Genomic DNA, 10483 nt, shown 5'->3' on the forward strand with positions numbered 1-10483 from the left:
GGATCCTTTCGGTTTCATACCCAAACTTCAGACCTGTATCTCCTAACCTTCCAAGACAAGGCTTTTTTCCCTGGTCTACCTCTTCTCCCATTCCTAGCAAATTCCATTTCACTCATGTACCCATTTCAAACCTATTTTTTCAAAGCTCAGGTCTAAATCCCTTCCTGGAAGTTTTTCTTTTCCCTCATTGGTCAACAATGCCAATTCTAGATAACTCCTACACCTTCTTTTGAAGAAATGCCCTGCATTTTACGTGTCCAAACCCTTGAGTTGTCCTGTACCCTGGAGGTGTTGAACAGTGTGGAAGTGTCCAGAACCAGGGTGGATGTGGCTCTGAGTAACCTGGTCGAGTGGAAGGTGTTTCTGCCCATGGCAGGGGTGTTAGAACCAGATAATCTTGAAGGCCCCTTCTGCCCCAAAAGATTCTGTAATTCCATTATATGATTCTATAATACCATAATTTCACCTGCTTTAGACAAATGTGGAGTCTAGGGACTCTGTCTTTCTTAACAGGTACCAACCTTTCTGCACCAGGATCATCCCAGAGATCAAATTCCCTGTATGGTTGAGGCCACACATGTCTCTCCTCAAATCCACGCCGGCATGACCGAGGGGTTATTGGTGCTCCATGGAAATAAGTTGCCTTTTGATGGTTTCTCAGGTGGAGTCCTGTGTAAACCCGACAGTTTTAATTTGCTGGAAGGAAGAAGAGCACTTTGATATCCACCCTCCCCTTCTGTCACACAAGATCTGCCATGACAGCAATTTCATAACTTCACGAGTGCCACACAGCCGCGGGGACATGGTTCTTGGTAAAGTCAACAAACCCAACATGGTTCAGTTTCAGGCTTCCTGATATATTTCCCCTGTGTTGTTAAGATCATTTGTTCCTCTCATAATAAACACATTTATTCATTTTACACAGATGTTAGAGTTGATAATTACATAATAGCATGTGAGTCTCAAGCGTGGCAGGACCCACAATAAAACACTGAGAATCAACACTGAAATTCCATCTAGATAAGAAGGACACACAGAACCAGATTTATAAGGACTCTAAAAAAAATCTAAAACAGCCTCCTTACCTTCCCCTCTTTCTGAAAAACCTGGAGAAATAACAACAAAGCAAAGGATGGAAAGAGATGGGAATCCCCAGAATTCGACTTCTCCACACCATTAATTGTGGCAGTTAGAAGAATCAAGCGCTTTGGACAGATTTTGCCCGGATTCTGGAAAGCGCTTTAACATGGGTTTAAGTTTACCCTCTGTTTGGAAAGTACTTAAGTATAGGCTTAACTTCCAGCAGACGTTTAAGTCCCCTTGACTTTAACATGTGCTCAAGTGCTACCTACAAAGGAAGCATTTTCCTGAAGCAGGAGACCATCTTGGCTTAGGCACTGGATTAGCTGTCAAGAGACAGGGATTTGTTCCTGGCTCTAGCCCTGGCCATTGGCAGGGTGAGCCCAGGCAAATAATATCCCCACTCCAGGCTTCAGTTTCACCACCTGGAAAAACGGAGTGAACTCCGCTGCCCTTTGCAAAATGCTCCAGTGTTGATGCATGGGAAGCGTTTATTTAAGAAGTACACAATATTTTAATTATTTTCAGGGCTTTCTTGCAGTGTCCTTTCAAACTGGCTGCTGGATAATGAAGCATCTTGGTTACACATCCACCCATCCATATTAATTCAGAATAAGGACTGACTTGTTTTGGCTGATTTCTACTCTCTATACATCTCTTCAAAACACCTTATTTTTTATTTTAGCATAAAAAATTCTATTGAAGTTAATGGGTTATTAAGTTGTTGGATGCATTTTACACCTTCATATGTGAAGTGAGTTTGGATTTTCATTAGTTAAAGCTAACACCAATTTTCAATAAAATATTAACCAAACACACAGAGAAATAGTTCATGTGGATCTATCCACTACTTCAATAAAATTAACAGACTTAGATATTTACTCTTGCCCCAGCAGTAATATTTTCCCACATTACATTTCAAACAATGAAATGACACTAAATTCATTTAAAACAAATTTATATTATTGTTATTTTAAACAATACTTAATTCAATTTCAGTGTTTGGCATGCAAAGTTTGAAAATATCAATATTATTGTTTAATGTAAAAAAAATAATAATAATTCAGCTACAAAACATTAGCATATGCAAGCTTCCCAAATGAGTTCCAAGGCTGGTATTTACATTAAACTGTAAATGAGCAAAACCAGCCAGATGTAACTGTGCCATTCAGAAAATGGGAATGCTAAGATTTAAAAAACAGGGCATACAGCCCCAGTTTCAGCCCTCTCACCTGCACTCGGTGGAAGCTCATACAGGGAAGTGCCACCACAGGTTTGCTGTGAATTAAAAACAGAGGGGCGTGAGGATGAAGAGAGATGGGGAGGCAACTCACACACTACTCACCTGGGAGATTTCTGGGCCTTATTTGCCACCAGCAAACCTCAAAAGGTGGGACAAGTATGTGGGGGTGTTTGGGCTGCAAAAGACAAGGTTCTGGGGAGACTTTAAAGCCCCTTTCAGTGGCTAAAGGGGCTCCAAGAGAGCTGGAGAGCGACTTGGGACAAGGGGGAATGGCTTCAAAATGCCAGAGAGCAGAGCTACATTACAGATTAGGAAGAATTTCTGGGTTGTGAGGCCTTGGCACAGGTTGCCCAGATAAGATGTGGCTGCCTCTGGATCCCTGGAGGTGTTCAAGGTTGGATGGGGTTTGGAGCAGCCTGGGATAGTGGAAGGTGTCCCTGCCCATGGCAGGGAATGGGACTGGATGAACTTTAATGTCCCTTCCAACCCAAACCATTCTTGATTCTCTGTGACTGGTGACCCACCAGGATCACCCCCAAACATCAGCTCTGCCCACAGCCAGAGCAATCCATGGGATCAAATCTCTCTGCACATGGGATCTAAGACCAACTCATGGGGGAGCAGTGTCAGCACTGTGTAGGAAATTCCACCTTGGGCGAATGTTATGTGAAATAATAAACGTTTCAAAGCTTGCAAACCACATGGAGAGTCAAGGTGAGTAACGTGCCCACGTGTCCCTGAATGCTCCACCAACAAGGAGGGGATGCTCCATCGCCTGGAAACAAGCTGCTCCCTGAAAATGGCCAGGACAGCTCTTGCTGAGCTCTTCTGTTAATGCCAACACACTAATGAAGCTGGGGGGAGCCCACAACCAACGTGTGATTCACAGCAAGCTTCGAGAAAATCACAAAGTATATTCAGGTTTGATCTTTACCTGCTTACAGCCCTTTAAAACCCTGCTAACAGCAGAGCAGTTGCCCTTCGAGGATGCCTTCCCCACGTTCAGCGCTTAGAGGAGCTCTGATTCAGAATAAAACAAGTGGCTAGAAGAGTATGTCGGTATTTAGCTAATTATATGTCGGGTAAATTTGTGTTTTAAAACAATGCTGCTTGTCTCCTCCCTTTGTAGAGTGCCAGTTCACTGGAGTGTTTCCCATGGATTGGCAATTAGCTGTAATTAGGTCTTGTGATTTCCCCGTTTGTCCTCATGTCACAAAGTTTACTACTGGAAACGCTCAATTGGATGGTAGGTGGTTGCTAATTGCAGCAGCAACAAAAACCATTGGCAGCTGCAGCACCTGAGTTTGCTGTTGGATCAAGCCATTACTCCCTGCTCCCAACTTTCCAGGAGGATTTTGCAGCTTTTTGGCTGGGTCAAGCTGCACTGAAGTCATGGACAGAGGACTTACCCCTGCCTGCTGGCTGACAGGTCAGAGCCCAAACTGAGCAGCTGCTAAAAATTTAGAGGGGAGGGACTGAACTCTTTTTATATTTTTTCCAGGAAAAAAAAAATATTTAAAAAAAAAATGTCAGTATTAAACTGATCATTTCCTTCTGGAATTCAGGTCTCCCTGTGACTGACATTACCTCAGTCCCATGCAAGGTGGTTTTGTGTAGTTTGCAGGGGGGACCAGTCTGCTTTGCTTTCCAAGGAGGATGGGAGCAGAAGCAACAGGAAAGCATGAAAAACCTGCTGTAGTGGAAGGTGTCCCTGCTCATGGCAGGGGGTCCCTTTTGACCTAAACCATTCTATGACTTTATGATTCTAAAAATTAGGAAAATCTCTGCAGAGTGAGATTTGGGAAGTGGTGAGCTGGACTGGTGGTGGCACAGTTCCTTTCAAAATGTAGCTCTTTAAGAACAGGTTAAGGAAAGAGTTGGTTTGGGAAAAATTTTGGTTTTGTTGGGTGCTGGAGTTAGGAGGTGGGTTGAACAGCTTCCTAAAGGCCTTTTGAGCTGTATTCTTTGGGTTTAGGAGTAGCACAGTCCCACCATTGTAGATGTTGTTTCACTGTGTGTGCATTTGTCACGTTAACTCATCCGGGCACCAGTCCCCTCTCCTGGCTGGGCCTTCTAAGCTCTTAAATGCATTCCCCTGAAGAGTGCACAGCAGAAGGGCGTATTTGACAAGCACAATTGGAGATAAGCAGCCCTGAGGAGTTTCAGGACATTGAAGAAAGAAAATAATCTTCTGGTTTCTTCTTTGCACAAAAAAAGATTTAAAATAACTCCATCCCCTCTGGACTGGAGAAAGAGACACTCTAAACCAGATAATCTCCAGCTCTTAGACAGAACATTTTCTCAGTTGATCTCCAAGATCTTTCCTAAGGAGGTCAGCAGCATGATCCTGTTTTGCTGATGCACACAGGTGTGCGGGTCTGGGCTGTGGCCACGGCGCCAGGTGAGGAAAGGGTGGGAGCTGTTTCCCCTGCTGGGAGGCAGATGCAGGCTGTGCTCAGGGCTTCCTGCAGATGGAGAGCCCAGCACCTCCAGCCTGTGCATCTGTGTGTGCAGACCAGCTGGGCCCCAGCAGAGCTAAGCTGGCCACGTCTAAGTCCATCAGCAGACGCCATAAGACCAGCTCTTTCTTAGCACTCTGCAGATGCTCTGTGCCTCCCCTGGCAGCCTGTGTGGGTCACAAAGCTCTGGGACTGCTCCCATTCCTCTTCCTCGCCACTCTGCATGGACACAGTACCAGCAACTGGCTCAGTTCTCCCCACAGGTCACGGGGTGGAGGAGGAGTAGCGCTGAAGGCACCATCCCCTTGTCCTGATGCTTTCCAAGGATGTCTTTGCCAGGAGCAAGCACGCTCGTGGATAACACATGTGGCTGTGCGCATTCCACCTGCAGAGATGGCAGCTCTTTGTCTGGTAAATGCTGCTGTGACAAAGCTGTTCCCTATCACTCCCTTTTATTAAATGTTTGCAGCAGCACTGGCTCAGTGCTTCCCTCAAACCCCACAATCTTAAATTTAGGGCTTGCAATAGAGGGGAAGCACAGAAGCAGTGAATGTGCACAGGTGCAACACCTAAAAATTCAAAGTCTGGTGGTCCTGATATCATGTGAGACTTTATTTATTTCTTCAGTCAAGCTTTGCTGAGGAAAAAAAAACCCAGAACTAAAAACTATCTCGTTTATTTTTGTCTGGAACTGCAGGGCAGATGAGTTTTCCAGAAGGAATAGAAGGCTGCCATCGATTTTATTATTGAGTCAGTTTTAATGAGTCACAGTATTTTTGGAAGGCTTTTAAGATTACTGTAAAGTGCTTAGTTACAGTGGCTACAGGTGCCAAGGCAGGAAAGGAAACAACAAAGAAATGCACAGCAGCTGTATTGCTACGCTTCCCCTCAGAACTGGGATCAGCAGAACAACACACATGGCAAATGCAAAAGAAAATAGGAGAAGATGTAAGAGATGACAGAAGTCAGCATGGTCAGCTCCTACGCTAAAGCAAAATGCATTTTATTTAAGGAACTGTCCGGTGCTCCTTAGCTGCGAGTTGGAAGGGGTCAGTGACAGGCTCCGGATTGCCAGACGTTCAGTGAATCGTGTGCTTGCCTTTCAAGCTGTCCTTTGGTTGTAAGTCATTTGCTCCCAGAGCTGCCAAGCTCTGCCACTGCCATCCTGTGTTGAATGAAACTGTGGAAACATCTCATTTAGCAGATGAGAGAAGGGAAGGCAGAGAAGGGGGAAAAGAGGTGGTGTGAAGAGAAAAAAATTCATTTTTTCTTTATGACTTGAACAGACTTGCCTTTTTTTTTTTTAAATTTTTTGCCATTCTGAACGCACAAAGCATGACTTCCAGAGCTCTTAAAGATGATCTGTGTTCTCTGGCAAAAAATTATTCCGTGTTTTCCACTAAACAGAAGGTGCTAGAAACCACATTCTTAATACCTGGAGATGGACAATGAACAGCCTGGGAAATACAGTGCTGAAAGAAAAGCTTCCAGTTACCATTCGATGTGCCACCTGGATTTTCAGAGTGTTCCAATGATGTTTGGACTCAGAGTCAGGCAGGCGCAGCAGCCCTGAGCTGGAGCAGGAGACTGAACACACACAGGGCTGCCTTTGCTCATGCACAGCGAGTGTCGGGATGCACAGCTGGACACTTGCATGTGCAGATTCCAGCCTGGAGCACTGCACACACCCCAGAAATCACCTCAGACTCTGGAGGCCCATTTTCCCTCCCCTCCTGCCTCCTCCACCCCCATCAGCAGCGGGGGACAAGCAGAATATTCTCCAGGCACCGCGCAGGGTCGCCGCGGGCGTCACGGCATCCTCGCCGCCGGCCCTGGAGATGCCACGTAGCAACCTGGGCACCAGCCACGCACAAACCCGGGCTGGGAGAGGCGGGGAGAGCAAAGGAAAGCACTCATTGTCTGCGGTGGGCCCAGCCTTGTGTCTGCTCTCGGTGCGTGGCTGGCAGCGGGCCCAGCGCTCGGGCCTTGGCGGGCGGCCAGGCGCGGAGTGGCAGGCACCTGTCCCTGCTGGGAGACCTGGCGACCCCGGCGTGCCCGAACGGTTAGTTGTGTTCTAACATCACGTCTACTCGAATTTACCTCAGGATTTCCCCCCTCCGGGTGCCAGGGAGCTCGGCCGATGCCAACTGCTTCGGCACGGATGAGGCGAGGCGCGTTCCCGAGCTGCACGCGGGGCACCCCCCGAGCGTTCAGCTGGACTCGCCTCGCTGGAACAGATGGGGCCCATCAAGGTGTTCCTGTCCTCCAGCACATCAGCAAAATGCCCCAGCGCCGGGACAAAGTCAGGAGAGAAAAACAAAGCCCGGCAGGGATCCCTTTGGGCTGTGCTTAAAATGAAGTTTGGGATGTGTGCTGAGTGCTTCCACCTTGGGGGTGGCAGTGGGGCTAAGAGTCACCCCCCAGTCACTAAAATCCTTCACACAAGGACAAGGTCTCTGTGCCTACAGAATCTGAGGCTCTGGGCTGCGTTTTGGTTCCCTTTCTTTGAGAAACCTCTTCAAGCATTCCCCTGATCTTTTCCAGCACCTTGAACACACAGATCAAAACCTTTCACAAGTGGCTCTGATGGAGAAAAGGATGAGGAATTTCAGTTCACAGGAGAGGAGACAAAGACCAGCCAGGAAGGGGTTTTTTTTCAGGAAGTTTAGGGCAGAGATAGGAATGTCCTTATTCTGCAGCCTGTTTCTTACATAAAACTCCACTTTCTTCAGCGTTACAAATGTGAATGGAAATATTTCCAAAGCGTGGAGAATTTTTGAGTGATCTCCCATTATTTCAGCTTTATTTATGGTCTCTTGTCCCAGTATAGGCACAGTTCACTTATCCTTCTGAAGAAAAAGAACAGAAGCTTTTGCTTTCTGACAAAGGATCTGCCTTGGAAATTGGGAAGTCCTGTGCACCTCATCCTCAATTTTGATGGCATGAAATTCATCAGATAGAAATAATGACAAATGGTTTGTCTTTGACAACAAAAGTGGAGCTGTATTGTGAGCAGCACTGTGATGAGGAAGAGAGGGTGGCTGAAGGCAGAACATCCCAGCTCTACTGCCTCGTGTCAGGCACTCAGTGATTCTGCAGCTTGCTTTCTCCTCATGGACCCAAGGTCCAGAGGTTTCTTCTGTCTGTCCTGTCTCCCCTGAACACAGATCTTTGTCAAACTCTCCTCTGAAAGGAGGATACAGTACTGACAGCCTGGGAGCTTTATCTCAGCAGGCTCCACTACAAAAGGAACAACATGAGGAAAACCAAAGATTCAAATCCTCTGTCTTAGAAATCAATGTTCATTTTGTGTTTAGGTTCAAAGAGGCACAACAAAACCGAGGCTGGGAAATAGAAAGGACTGAGCAAAAAGTGCTTGGTGCTTGAACCACAACCCAAGACTGGAGCCAGTAATATTCTGGGGCCTGCTCATCTGTAAAAACAGGCTAAAAGCAGCCTAGCAGCAGCAAGATGAAGGAAAAGCCATCATTTAGGGCAGTGGCAACTCGTTAACCCAAATGACCTGCAGCTCTGGCGAGCGCTGACCCAAGGACTTGCGAATTTACCTCCACTGCCCAATAAACTGTCCCTGCCCGGCTTCTCTAATTAAAATAGTCCTGGATTTGCAGGACCTACCCAGAGAATAAACTGGAATTTATCAGATTAGCTAAGCCAGATCATACGCAGAGCATATAGGCTGGCCAACAGCCTACTTTGGACCAGATTAACCAGCTAAAATAATTGGGGATTTTTGCAAAGTCTGCCCCTAAAGACTGGCATTAAAGAAATGCACCAAAGACTGAGCATATATTGCAGCGTTTCTTTTTACCCTATTTACTTCTTAGCTTGATGTTCTTTGGCAATTGCTGGAAATCAGCTTTTTATCTTTCACCAACCAGTGAAAAAAATTCCCTGTGTTCAGCTCCTTCAGGTGAGCTGTGCCAGTAGAAAATGTTGGAGGAAGCTGTATTTAATGTATTCCTAGTTCACAACTGTGTTCCCTGCATTGTCAGCCTTGGGTAATGAGGGATGATTACTGGAGAGGTTGTGGACTGATGTTGGAGTGGGAGCAGAGCTGGTCTTGTCCTGGTGTCTTTCACTCTGGAAAGGGATGAGGTAAAAAATCCCTGCAGCCTGAAAAGGACAGAACCCAGATGGCTGCAGAATGCCTTGAGGGCTGTGTGTAAAACAGGGGGCTTCCCCCTGGCCTCCTCAAGGGAATTCTGGTGCAGTGGCACATCTCTCCACCTGCCCTCCCCGAGCTACAGCCGGCAGTGACATTCTGGCAGATGTGACCCGGTGCAATTCGAGCTTTGCTTTGCTGCCACTCAGGCAAAACAGGTTTTGCTACCAGAGCCAAAGGACTGCAGCCATGGGGAGGAGCAGGAGGAGGAGCAGAGCCAGGAGACACCTGGGAGCTGGATTTCCTGCTCCTGTTTGCTGTTCTAACCCTCCCTCAGCAGCCCCTGCCCATGCCAGCCACAGCAGAGCCATGGGCATCTTGTTCCCCCCTGTGGGAGTAACACCCCCTTGGCTTGTGCCTGGGGCAGGCTTTGGGCATCCTCAGCACTGCTTTGAACCAGCCACTTCAGAGGGGAATTGAACATGAAATCTTCTAGGACATTTTTATGAGGGTCCACTTCAGCATTCACTGGTTTCAGCTTTTTTCTTTCCTTTTCCTTCAATACTTACTGGGTTTTTCTTGCTACACAAAAGCCATATTTGACAAAATGTGTGGAACAACATCCTAAAAACAGGAATGTTGTATTCTGCTGACTTCAGTTGTGGGATGCATTAACTCTCTTCCCTTCTCCTTATCAAGGATCTGTCCAAATGTGGGGGAATAGAAAATAGAAGGTGGCATGCGGGAAAATAAGATGCTGCTGGTGTGGAGCCCATGCCCCTGAACAGTGAGGCAATAGAGAGAAGGATAAAAGTCACTAAAGGACAGAGAAAGACATTCTCCTCCTGGTTTTGACTTTGTCAGGGACATCAGGAGGTTTCTGGTTGGCAATAAAATAAAAAGAGGAAAAACCCAGCAGCCTGTCCTTTCACTCAGGAGAACCACAGCTGCAGGAGAGCTGTGACTGGTTCAGTGTCTCCCATCCACATCTCTACCCATCCTGGAAATCACTCCTTCCCTCATCCCCTCTGGACAGTGCCGGTTGAGCCCCACAGAAAACCATGAAAAACCTCACACCTCTCACCATCTGAAAGCAAATTTCCATTCCTGGGAGCCCACATCCACAAGAGCTGAAAGCATCAAGCTTAGTTCAGCCATGGCATTTGCACCCCTGACAGCCACCCAAAATAATTCAGCACTTCCAGGCTAAAATAAGGGATTCTCTTCCTTGGTTAGGGGATCTGACCCCAGGACTGCCACAAGGCAAAGCAAACCAAATGCTATCTGGGCTGCAAATGAATCTTTACATACCCCAACCAGGGTAGGCATCTGTTTTTTGGGCAGAGGGACAGCTGCCACAGCAGGAGAGAACAGCTCAGACCCAGCGTTCAGTCTTGGCTGCAGTGACCTGGCTCCTCAGTTTCCACATGTGAAATTTCTTCTGATGTAAACAGGGGAGCTCCAGGTTCTGAACAGCTGCAAAAATGCAGATCTGAGCAGCAAGGTGCTTCTCCAGGGTGCCCAGGGGGCTCACCCAGCTCTGGCTGTGCTCTTACCAAGGAGCTGTAGGCTGTGCTC

The 10483-nt window shown here is 47.0% G+C and overlaps 2 long non-coding RNA genes across 2 annotated transcripts; one reads left to right on the forward strand and one right to left on the reverse strand.

The window, feature by feature from the left end:
- Nucleotides 1-536: 536 nt before the first annotated feature.
- On the reverse strand, nucleotides 537-6958 carry LOC135302048 (uncharacterized). Its single transcript, XR_010363732.1, has 3 exons — nucleotides 6883-6958; nucleotides 2313-2358; nucleotides 537-669 (listed from the first exon to the last, which is right to left on the reverse strand). It is a non-coding gene; the product is annotated as an uncharacterized LOC135302048 (long non-coding RNA).
- LOC135302047 (uncharacterized) lies at nucleotides 3583-6571 on the forward strand. The gene is made up of 3 exons (XR_010363731.1): nucleotides 3583-3752; nucleotides 5046-5193; nucleotides 5480-6571. It is a non-coding gene; the product is annotated as an uncharacterized LOC135302047 (long non-coding RNA).
- Nucleotides 6959-10483: the final 3525 nt, after the last annotated feature.

The sequence above is a fragment of the Passer domesticus genome, chromosome 6 (genome assembly GCF_036417665.1).
Source record: "Passer domesticus isolate bPasDom1 chromosome 6, bPasDom1.hap1, whole genome shotgun sequence".
NCBI lineage: Eukaryota > Metazoa > Chordata > Aves > Passeriformes > Passeridae > Passer > Passer domesticus.